This window comes from Coturnix japonica, chromosome 7 (genome assembly GCF_001577835.2).
Source record: "Coturnix japonica isolate 7356 chromosome 7, Coturnix japonica 2.1, whole genome shotgun sequence".
NCBI classification, from domain to species: Eukaryota; Metazoa; Chordata; class Aves; order Galliformes; family Phasianidae; genus Coturnix; species Coturnix japonica.
In genome coordinates this window covers 7,933,811-7,946,838 of record NC_029522.1, presented here as the reverse complement: position 1 = coordinate 7,946,838, position 13,028 = coordinate 7,933,811, and the positions used below count along the sequence as shown (strand labels likewise).

Sequence of the window (13,028 nt, the reverse complement as noted above, 5' to 3'; positions counted from 1 at the left end):
CTGTTCTGGTGAAAACAATGATGTCTAAAATGGAGCCCAGGAGAAGAGAAGGAAGATCCCAAGGGTGATGAACTTGGACAACACACAAAGCAACAAAAAAACAGATCTGGGATTATTCATGGCAGAAAGAAAGACAAAGGCTTGGATTATAAACAAGATGAGAGGGAGACCAAAATGAACTGGCGTTCACTAGCCACTGAGGCTGTATACAAGTCACTCATGCTGATACAGGATTCATCTGTGATTTCATCAGCCACAGATCCTAGCAGTGTTTGTGTTGTTAAAACCTGTGAATATGTACAAGGAGCATACTATGAAAATAATAAATAAGAAAATAAAAAAAATAAGAAAATATATATAAGAGCATACTATGGAAAAACCTAATCAAGATCCAGTCAGTAGCAGCTCTATCCTCTCTATCCTTTTTTTGTTTTGTTTTGTTTTTTTAAGTCAGCTCAACAAAAACAGTTGGAAAAAATAAAAGCCAACAGCCCATCATAAATTACTACAGCTCTCAGTGACAGCTTAGAATTTTATTCCCTGCTCATGTGATTCTGACAGTAGAAATGCACCTCCCGAGCTGGCTGCTGAATATATCACTGAGGCTTGCAAATTAGATTACTGGGTGGCTCTTAACCGAGAATTTCTTACAATATTTATTAAGGAAGCTGTCAGCAGAGGGAATTAAAGATGTGATTTTTTTTCCCTCCTGCCTGCATGTTGCCAGAAGACTCACAGCTCTTGCAAGTTTGGTATCAACAGCTCTGAAGATCAGACGCAGGCCAGCAGAGCTCACCGGTTTTGATGGACACCCACCCAAATCACTGATGTAACTAAGTGAGTTCTCAGCCTATTTCACTGTCTTTCCATTTCCCAGACTGAAACGTGGATGCTGTGCTGAGCTGAACACCAACCCCATCCCCACAGAAGAGATAGCAGAAGGGAGATAAGTTACTTCTGAGCAGAAATATTATCCAAGAAATATATTTGAAAGGAATATTAGATTCTACATGTATCATTTTACAGAATCTATGTTTTTCTATTATAGATAATACATTATACTCTTCAGCATTATCTATTATATAGACTACATGTGTTATTTTATCACCAGGACTCATCTTAAACTATTGATAAATTATCACAGCTGTTAGCACTCAGTGCACGCTGTATCTGATATTCACGATCGCTTGATATATGACAATAAAATCATTTCAATAAAATAACTTTTTGTTTCACAGCCTCATAGCAATGTTTTACACCACCAAATATGCCCTTTTCATCTCCACTCGTATAGTTTTATTTGTGTAGAGGAATGGTATTTTTCAAAAAGGGCCTGTGATTTTCTGCTCGCCTGTTACACTGTAAGGAGTTTCAAGTTGCTGAACATTTACAACTGAAATCATGCCATGTGCTTTTGTGGGCACTTGTCAGTTTTGAACAGCTTTACAGAGCACAGTGTGACAGTGCTCCACTGTCTTCCCGTAACACAAGTGTGCGTGCCCTCTCCAAAGGCAGAGGAAGAAGCACACCTTCACCTGCCCAGGAGGCTTGGGGAGGAACGACTGCTGGGAAAGGATGGGAACGAATGGAAATCAAGGGAACGGTGTCCCTGAGACAGTGCCTTAAGATATGGGACACCCCAGGCAGACAGGCTGCAAGAACAGGCTTGCAAGAGATTAATTAGGTGCCAAAGCAGGAGGGCCCATTCAGAAGGTGAAAATGGACTAAAGTGATGGACCATGACAGGAGCAGGAGGGAAGGAAATGATTTGTACTTTTCCATCAAGAACATGCACAATCAGACCCGCTGCAGTTGTCAGTCTCTCTCCTTGCCACTTCCATACCGTTGCGTACTGATGAGCAAGCTCTGGCTCTCAAGACTTAATTTACCACTCTGGGGAACTGGCTGACTGATATTTCTAAAAATCTCCAACTGCTATATAAAATAAACTCATCTTTCCTTCCAGCTGAGATATAATTTCAGCAAGACTGTCTTGTGTACAAGCTATCTTTTGGAGAAGAGGAAAACATTTTATTTAGGTATTCTTTTTGCCAAAAAAATACCATGATAGGAAGGGTAGAGCATTGTTCTGTTTTTCACAGGAGCTCATATTTCTATCCAATGGCTTGAGTTTATCTATATTACAATAAATCTGTAGCAACGTGCATTAACTAACACTTTTTTTTTTTCCTATCAATGAACACACAGCCTTATGTATATAAGCTTCACTCTCTCTGAAAAGTTAATTTGAAAGAAAGGTGGAGCTGTCTATAAACATTTGGTTCATAGGCATTTGTAATTCTCTTGGTGCTTAAATCTAGAGATCCTAAATGAGCCTGAATCACGTCACGGAGCATATCACAGAATCACAGAATCACAGAATCACAGAATTACCCGGGTTGGAAGGGACCTCAAGGATCATGTAGTTCCAACCCCCCTGCCTGGCAGGGCCACCAAACATACACATTTACTAGATCAGGTTGCCCAGGGCCCTGTCCAACCTGGTCTTGAACACCTCCAAGGACGGGGCATCCACAACCTCACTGGGCAGCCTGTTCCAGGACCTAACCACCCTTCAGTAAAGAACTTTCCCCTAACATCCAACCTAAATCTTCCCTCCTTCAACTTAAAACCATTTCCCCTAGTCCTGCTATTATCAACCCTTTCGAAGAGTTTACTCCCCTCCTGGGAGTAAGTTCCCTTCAGGTACTGAAAGGCTGCAATGAGGTCACCTCGCAACCTTCTCTTCTCCAGGCTGAACAAACCCAACTCCCTCAGCCTGTCCTCATAGGGGAGGTGCTCCAGCCCCCTGATCATCTTTGTGGCCCTCCTCTGGACCCTTTCCAAAATCTCCATATCTTTTTTGTACTGAGGGCTCCACACCTGGACACAGTACAACAGATGGGGCCTCACAAGAGCAGAGTAGAGAGGGACAATCACCTCCCTATCCCTGCTGACCACCCCTCTCCTGATGGAGCCCAGGATCCCGTTTGCTTTCCGGGCTGCCAGAGCGCACTGCTGGCTCATGTTAAGTTTCTCATCTATCAGGACCCCTAGGTCTTTTTCAGCCGAGCTGCTCTCAAGGACAACTCCTCCCAGCCTGTACAGGTGCCTGGGGTTCTTCCGGCCCAAGTGCAAAACCTTGCACTTTGCCGTGTTGAACCTCATTAGGTTCACCCGAGCCCAGCTTTCCAGCCTGTCAAGGTCCCTCTGAATGGCATCCGTTCCCTCCACCGTATCGACTGCACCACTCAGCTTGGTGTCATCAGCAAACTTGCTGAGGGTGCACTCCATTCCCTCATCGATGTCATTAATAAAGATGTTAAAGAGCACCGGTCCCAAGACAGACCCTTGAGGGACGCCGCTCGTTACCGGCCTCCACCTGGACATAGAGCCATTGACCACCACCCTCTGTCTGCGGCCTTTCAACCAATTGCTTATCCATCTAGTTGTCCACCCATCAAATCCACCTCTCTCCAATTTGGAGATGAGCATATACTGCCCTGTAGCTCAGTATTTTGCAGGTTGTATTGTGAATGTATTCACAGATCTTGCATTTTGTAGTATTTTTTCAGTGTAAAACACCACACATTTTCTTGACTCGTGACTAATCATCCTCAGTGTTTTCTTTTTCTCTACCAGGTCGATTTTCCTTCCCTTACAACCAGATACAGTAACGATGCCCTTCAACAAATCAGCACCTTTGTTCTGCCCTCACTGGGTTTCAATTATTTCTAAGAGGTCCAAACCAACACCTGCAGGTTGTTACAGTCATAAGAAGCACCATTAGTGTCAGCAGTAAAACTAGCGTAACCCTTAGCAATATCACTAGCTTAACTGCAATGGAAGAAATTTCCTTGCTCAATTCCTAAGAGACTTCTCCTTGAAGAATCACTTTCCAGAACGGCCAATTCAAATTCAAAAGCTGTTTTGGTAAATCAGCATTGCAAACCGGGTATGCGATGTTGCTACTTACTTAAGGCTTAACTGAGCATTACTTACACTAAAACACAAAAGCAGCCAAATTATGCACTACTTAGCTGTTCCATCTGCAGAGCAACTGAAAAGAAAGCGCAGACAGCAGTTAGATTTCTCTTACAATGCACTTTCGTATCCACACAGTTAAGAACAAGCTGGTGCTACCTGATGGCAACATTTTACGACTGCCTGGACATATTTATTGCTACAGACCACGCGGGGCATGAAGCAATGGAGAGCCTGTGATGCTCCACACCAGCTTAATACTCATTTCTAAAGATTCACAGCAAATCAGAGCAACAGGTGTTGTCAATTCTTTTACTATTTGAATTATTATGTAGGTTTGTTTGTTTTTTTAAAGAAACACTTGTGGTTACTAGCCATCCTATGAAAAAAGGATGGTCTCTTTTTTTTAAGTAAGTGATTTCTACATTGAACTCTCATTGCAAAGAAATGTGGTAGGATGATGCTGTTTCAATGATTAGTTAGTTAGTCATAGTTGTTTTACTGCAGAGCCATATTAAATCTCATTTCAAGCACGGTAATTAAGAGCATCCATACAGCCAATTGAATTAATGAGATTACAGCACGTACTTTATGTCAGGGCCTCCAGCAACCATTTTTTACATGCCTTCTGAAACCCACACAAACCCTCTCAAACTGTGCCATCTTCTCCAGCAGCTACCCTCTCAAATCCATTGAATGAGCACTAAACTAAGCCCTTTTTCATGCCTGTTGAGTAATATCCTACTATGTGACCTGCAATCCCTATCAAGCAAAATGTCAAAGTAAATTACACTGGAAAGTCACTTGCAGGAACGGGGACAGAACATTCCTGGGGAAGCTGTGTAAGGTCACACAAGATCAGCTCTGATCGCGTTATAGGATTGCAGCAGTTAAAAGGAGAATACCTTTAACAAAAACAAATCCTATCAATTTCCCATTATATGGCTTTATCTCCAGAATGTGCTTAAATTAGTCATAGAACTTTCCTAGCCAAGATCAATGGACAAGTATAGCAAACGGGCTGGCTTAAGACATTAAAATGCCAGTTTGTTTTATGCTGTTATAAATGCATCCTATCATGTCTTTACATTTTATGACCTCTATTTTATTTCTAGGTAGCTTCACACATGACACATCCAATTATTCATGTCAAGAATGTAAAACTACCAGTATTTCAGTAAAAAGTACCCACCATCATTTATGACAATGATTTTTCTCTTGACCCATTATTTCACTAAACGCAACACATTTCCTAAGACGTTGACATGCGAGGACAGTTTCTCTGCAAAGCACATTTGTCTCTAGAAAGATATTTGTTGGTTTGGTGCTGTCAATATGAGACACTTCATTCTATTGTTACCCATCTTCAATAAAATGAAGCTCTCCTCAAATTCAGGATATTCATTTGTGCCCTCTTTCAAACTAACACCTGAGACCTGGAAAACCAAAGGCTGAAGCACGGGCTATGACTGTTTCTGGCAGAAGATACACAGTCCTTCTAATACTTAAAATGTTTAGAAAAAATATTAAAAAGTATATAAATTCAGTCTTTGTACGTGTAGCCCTTAGCAGTCAGCATTCGTGGAAGATGTTAATCTTCATAACCTAAGCACTGTGCAAAGCAAGGAATGCCCCTGGCCCAGAAGAAGCTGTGAGGCAGTGCTGCTCTGGCAAGGACCATTTTGAAGAGCCATCTCTGACTTACTAAATTATCTGAAATCATTTTTCATTACTGGTCTCAGACAACGTTCACAGTAAGAGCTTATACCAAAGAAGCAGGATGGCTGCCACCAAGGTCAGGGTATGCTGTGCAGGACCGGTAGGGCCATCTGAAGCCCATGAGCACAGCCTGCAGTCCTGCTTGCTGCTGGTGTCAGGAGTGGGACCATTTCCAGTTTCATCCCTGCAGGAGCCTGACAGCTCACACCTGTGGTTTAGTGCACAATAAATTGGGCATGCAAAAGAAGACCAGGCCCTGCAGTGTTATGGACTGAACTGATAAGTTTAAGGGTGCAATTCTTTCCCTTCTTCCTTCCTTTCGCTTATTCTTCTGCCAAAAGCAAAGGAAAGACTTAGCAGCTAGGAAGGCTTAGCCACGGAAGAAAGAACCTCTAACACGTTATAAATGGTTTACTAATATTTTCTAGATGTATAAACAAACATTACTCGTCTGACTCTGCATATTTACAAGCCTGCAATAAAACAGAATCATAGAAGGGCTTGGGTTGAAAAGGACCATAAATATTATCTCATTTCAACCCCCTGCCATGTGCAGGGTTGCCAACCACCAGACCAGGCTGCCCAGAGCCACCATGTTGTTTCTGCCCAGAAATACCATTAAATCCTTTTCTTAGATCTCATGGGGAATCATGAGAACTTACAAGTCATGGCTTAACTGCTACCTGCCTAATCTTGAAACATGGATGTTCTGAAACTGATCAAAACGTGCTCATTTTAATTAAAAAGACACGAGTAATCACTGAGATCCCTGTCCTGCTTGGCAAGCTTTAAGAGGCTGCAGAAGCTTATATAGTACAGATTTCTCCTCTGAAATTTGGCCCTGTTCATCTCTCTGTGCTTTCCCCAAGAGATCAGAATCACAGAATCACAGAATTATCAAGGTTGGAAAAGACCTAGAAGATCATCTAGTCCAACCATTACCAATACTTCCTGGAGATGAACTGAATCACAGAAACATCTTGGTTGGAAAAGCCTTCCAAAAACACACAGTCCACCTACCACCATTATATTTCCCACTAAACCACTTCCCTCAGTAGAACACCTAAAACTCTTCTTGAGCACCTCTAGGGACAGTGACACAGCAGCTTTCTTTCAAGGCCAGTTTATGAGGGCTCATGCATCCACCAGCACTGCTGCTGCTGCTGGAAGCAATGATAAGCCCGCAGCGATTCACCAGGTGAACAGACACTACACTGCTGCACGCAGGATGCGGAGGCATTCCCTTCTCCTAGCTCTGCACTATACCTACAGATGCAGGGCAGCCCTCCATGTGCATGACCAGGTCCACCCACAGTCCAGATCAGATTGGCTGCAAGCCGTCACTTCCAGCAAAGCCCTAAGAGGAAACTGAAGGGCAACATCTGAGTGTGGCTGATCCCTACACTTGCATTTTGCCTTATGAGTTCTCACTAGCAGAGATATTTTGGAGATTCAACCTCATAACCATCATATCAGTGCTACCTACAGCAGGAAAACCAAGTCCAACACTGTGTGCTCAAAAGCTTCACTGTGTGAAAGACAGAACTGGTTTTCTTTTGTTGTCTCAAAGCTTGCTTCATGAGGCCTTTCTGATGATAAGACTGGCGACTGCTAACTATCTAGGAGGGTGAATGGTGGGTGTTGTTGTGTCACAGTACCTCTGCTTATGATTGCAAAGATAAGCAGAAGCCGGATGAGCACTCTTTCTCAGGGGTGCTGCTCGAAGGAGTGGACCACTGCAGAAGGCGATAACGCTTGTGTCCGGCAACAGAGACCCCCCTCTTCCTTCCTTGCTGGCCCATCTGTGGCCAGGAATGTCACAAAAGCTGGTTGTAAATCATCTTTCGAGAAGTGTTTGCCTGTTTGTTTGGAAGTTTGGTATTTCCCCCAAAAATGCTGAGCTGCAATTCTCAGACTTCGAAGAGGAAAATTCCCACCGAAATGGGGGATAAAAGGCCCTCGCTAAACTGGGGACTCGGGAGACAAACTCCCAAAGACACCTTTGACAGAGAATTCCCTGAGGGGAAAACTTTGTCGGAAGAACCCCGGGACCGGCTTTCTGCGGGGCTCCCTGGCTGTCTCCCATCCCCCGCGGCGATCAGACGAGTTCCTGAGATCAACGAACCTACGGTGTGCCTCGCTGGACCCACGGTGGTGACTATCTCTTTTGCTCTCTGCAAAGACTCCTTGCTTATATTTCCTACTTTCCCTATCGCCTACCTTCCCTTCCCCGTCTCCCTAAAAACGCCTAGGACTTTAATAAACTGGTTGGACCAACATTTGAACCGTTGCTTCTTAATCTCACGCCGGGTATACACATATTAAAGAACCTTGCCTCCCTCCTACAAAATTGGAGCGAGACACACTGCAGACCTCTTCTCCTGTTCAACACCTATAATCAACTTCTGTGGCTCCATGATGTCACCTGAACAAGTGGGGCACAGCCCTGCTGCCAGGTATGGTCCAGATGCTGCTAACAAGCTGCTCAGCCAGCAGCAACATCTAAATCGAACAGGAGAGCTTTTTTCTTGTGTTGGAGATTTATTTTGTCTCCAGGGACCTTGACTCCCTACATATTTTGCTGTTCTAAAAATTACTTTGTCCTATTTCTGATAGTTGGAAGAGCCTCTCTGGCAAATAATGCCCAGAACAGGAAAACCAAACATAAATGAAAACAGAAAAAAAATAGGAAAGGACATACAGAACAGAAAAAGAGGGCAATGCATTATAATAAATGAAATCTAATTACTTGAACTTCAGATTCAGCAAGGTCTAATAGTGAGGGACATTTGGTCAGAACTTCACTAATAAATTTCTAATTAAGCAGCAGAAAAAGCAACTCTCCAGTCAGATTTCTGTTCTGCAGTGCAACTGGGTAACAGCCAAATAATCACAGTCCTTGAAATATTGTTCTACAATGGAGGAAAAAAAGAGGTTGCAAAACTTTGCCTTACCTTTGGGATTAAAATGTCTATTTGTCACAGTTCCTTGTAACTTCTGTAACAGAACATGTGTTACTGGAAAAGAAGCCAGTAATAATTCGTGTTTTCTGGAAGAGCTCGGCTATATGTGTTTCAGTAGATGCCGGGTATTTATTCAGTGTGTGGAAACCCAGACCACTAGTGAGATACTGCTCAGCCTTCTAAGACACAGCACTGAAAAAATAATCACTTAGAGAAAAAGGACAAAGTTTTAAAGAAACACTGGTTGCTATGGCACTCAACACAGCTTTTAGCACCTGATGCTACCCTGAGATACAATAAGAACCCTTACTTTCTACCACTGAGTATGGAGTATGTTTCTGCACAGAGTGCAGGCAAGCTGCCTTCGTTCAGGTACTACAAAACTAGAGACTTCCACTACATTTGGTTGGAGCTAGGCAGCAAATGGCTACAAAACAGAAATACAGTTACATTATGTTCTTTGTGTGATTCAGACCTTACCCAAAGCAAAGATGTGGTTTGGCAAACACTAAGAATAGTAGCTATCAATGACAGTAGCTCTGTATGTTTCATGTGATTGAAAATTTGAATTACAGAAATAATAACACTCAACTTTGGTCTTCTCCAGAAAGTGTGAAAGACTAATAGTCTGTGCCAATCACGCTGTCCTTGTCAGTGGCTATTATCTCTATCATAATGAAGATTTAATTTCTTAACATACTCCATTTCTTGGAACAAGTGTTGCGTAGAAATCACTGAGTGGCCTGGCTTGGAACTAAGAGGTGTTGTTGTGTTATTTTCTGCTTGCAGAAGAAAAGTTTGAGTGTTTTTACAGGAAAGATAAAACTGTAAGGCATAAGATTTCTACTTAAGAATGTTTACAATGCTGCTGTTCTTTTCCCGCTAATGGTACCATTTTAAATCAATATAATTAAACACACATAATCACGGTGTATACCCAAAATAAGTGTAATTACCAGAAGAATAGCGCTCAGCCTGATTTCCAAAGCGATGGTGATGCAGAAGAATCCTTTACAGACACAATCTGGAAGTAACTGCATCTTTAAATGCAAGCATCTTCTTAAATGTTTAACTGAACCAGAAGATAAATCGCTCTAACAAATCTAGCCAAAACATGGCCACAGAAACCACGATTTCCACAGCTATCTCAGCTGAGAGCCCCACAGGGCATGGTCAGAACTGCACCACTCTGCACTTCCATGTGCAATAGAAAACCAACTGTAGTTTGTTCAAAGAGAACAAAGGCTAAGTGAAAAGTTTTATACAGCATATGTAATTTCATACCAGATTGTAACACATTCTTCATTGCTTTTTATTACGCAGGCTCAGTTGAAGCCCATACCATGTCAGGATTTCCTTACTATCCCACTAGCCAACACCTGATGGCTGGCAGGACCAAACATCTTTAAGATGACGGCAACAGCCTCTGCAAAAGCTCACTTTACACTGCAGCTGGGCTCCAAATCCACTCTGATAAACTACTGCAGCTATTTTCCTGTGAACAGAAGGATGTTACATTTGATCCAAATTTTTCAGCACTTACATATGTTTAACTTTCAGTTATTTTGTATCTCTAAATGGGCACGTTTTCCCAAAGTGAAGACCGGGTCAACAAATACAACTTGGAAACAAAGTCTGAGACAGTAAAAAGACATAAGCATTTCTATCTGAAATACAGATCCTAGGCTCTTTTCAAGGACCATCCTGTTCCTACAGAGAACCTTGCTCTTACTTGGGAACATCAGAAATGTTTGACCCATCTCACCCCTGAACTAAGTCAGAAATGAGAAATAAATTTCTTCATTCTACTCTGATGAACTCAGCTTAATAAGCACTTCCATAGCATCAGTATCAGATAATTATGGGACATGGACTCTACAAAAACCACACTGCTAACTACTTCTATCCTGATGCAGGAATACACACCTTAGAAGCCAGGTTCAAAATCTAGGTTCAGTTCTTCCCTCTGCCTAAGGAAAATCAACACACGTGTATTAAGCTTTCTGATCATGGGTGTATCTTCCTAACTTCCTTGTGGAGTCTGCCTACATGCAGAAAATAAATACAGCCAGCTGAAATGAAGTTTCTGTAGACTGATGATGTGGTCTGAAGTGGTCTCCTCTGAGGTCAGCTCTTATATTTCATGCTTATTGAACAAAATGCCACTTCAGTCCTTAGGACAGAAACTAGAACACAATCTTCTCTTCCTCTGAGATGCCTGGTACTATTTGGGAGGTATAAAAGTATTAAAGAATTATAGACAGCAACCTAACTCAGGCTAGGAAAGGTTCACTGCAATGCTTATGTAATATTCCGACTCCACCTCTAAGTGCTCAGCACTTTCTGCAAATCAGGCTTCCTTCAGGGATTTTTTGGTTGGACAGTTAAAGATGGGAGCACCAGAAATCACTTATTGAAAACCATAGCCTTATTTTATTAAACAATTATCTCCTTCTCCCTCAAGGCATATGGGTACCAGATAATCAGATAAGCACAATCTCAGTAATAATAAAATAGATCTAAACCATTTAAGCCGACATTAAACACTGCAGAATGACTGTGAGCGTGTTTTCTGCTCAGCAGTTCTGCAGGAGAATAAGCAGAGGCTCGCTCCCCGGCGGCAGTGGGTTATCCACAATTACCATTCCAGCTGACATCAGCATTCAGCCCATGCCCCACTTCTGCATCAGTGTGGATGCTGCCATTTTTTGTTCATTTTGCTTTCCCCTTTGAGAAGAACTTTAAGGGTAAAGCTTCTGCCTTTTCTGACTGACCCCAAGTGTCTTTATCAGTTCATCTGAGTACTCAAGGATAATAACATGCCTGTCCTTTGATAGATCGCTGCCAAGCGATTTTGGTTTTTGTGTGTGCATTTATGCTCACGTTGGATCAGTTCTATTCAGACAGGTTGCTGTAAAGGAGTCATCTACACTCAATACTCAGCTCTCCATTCTGTGCATTTCAACTGTTTTGGAGACTGTCATATCTTCTATGTTCCCAAGTCCCTGAAATAAGTGCTCTGAAGAAGGAAACTCATCTTACCCTTCCCACACAAAGTGAAAGGGGAAATACTGATCATTGCTATTTGTAATAACAAACAATTGCTTTGTGTAGGATTGAAGTCTGTTACAATATGTAAAAAGACATTATAAAAATGCTAGTCCTATAACACTGTAGTTTAAAATAACTTGTTAGCACTTATTCTGAGTCCATCCTGTAGAAATCTATCGTACCATATTTCTCTGCAACTTTATACATTTTAGATGAGACTCTCGAAATTCCCTGAGAAAGCTAAGTCTCGGAATCTTTTAGCTTTTGGGTGCCTAAATAATCAATTAGGTGCTTAATGGGATTTTCAGCAGGCATTACGTGCCCGCTCCAACAGATTTTTCCATCAATCCTGCAGGCACTTTTAAAGATCCAACCCTTTGTGCATGCTGAATGAAGGGAGCCCGCCCCACCAACATCTGCTTGGGTGAGAACTTCTCTACGTGACTTTGTCACCATCAGGCAGAAGCTGACAAGGGGAAGGCTCGTCTTCCTAGAGGACAGCAAGCAACTCTCTCCAGGCATCCACTTACTAAAAGTCAATATGAAGCCACATGCAGATGCCACTGTTTCTAAAACAAATTATTTGCCTTCCTTCAAAAAAAAAAAAAAAAAAAAAAAAAAAAAAAAAAAAAAATTAACTGCTGATGAAAGGTAATGAATGAAACAAGAGCTATGCAAGAGAGCAGCAGAATAAACCTACCAAGCACAACCACGAGCAAGCAAAGAGCACAAAACAAACTACCATTAATTTACCTTAGAGGCCTTTCACTGATCCAGTTTTAGAGCAATGATGCTCCACATGGGGTAGATAAAGCAATGCCAGTAGTTCCTAATTTCCACAGCTCCTTGTTTTCATATGAGATCAGACACCTCTACACCCCAATCCCAACCCAGATAAGGAAGAAACAAGCCAGCAACACAGGTATAGCACAGCTTTCAATATGCAGCTAAGGGAACCTGGACCAACTGTGCTCACTGAGCTTCACACACCACTGCACTGGGCACAAAGCTGCCTGTACACCATGAATGCTTCCACCTGAAGCTGTTGTACTATTGCATGATATACAGAAGAAATCACCTCTATAAAAAAAAAAAAAAAAAAAAAAAAAAAGCCAGAGAAAAATCAAAGTTATCAAATTCAGAAATGTGACAACAGGTAAATGCTGAAGGCCTCTTTTTATTTTGTGTTATACAGAAACTATGAACTTAAGCCCTTCACCTTTTACATATAAAATGCTTCTGTATATTCATTAGAAAATAACAGTCACAATAGGGCAAGAGGACTCAAAGCCTGGGCCAGGACTGTGGTAC

The 13,028-nt window shown here is 42.0% G+C and overlaps 1 protein-coding gene across 3 annotated transcripts in view; it reads right to left on the bottom strand.

Annotated features, from left to right (window-relative positions):
- Positions 1 to 13,028, bottom strand: part of SPAG16 (sperm associated antigen 16) — a 332,745-nt gene that overhangs the window by 123,537 nt on the left and 196,180 nt on the right. The gene's annotated exons all lie outside the window — the stretch shown is intronic.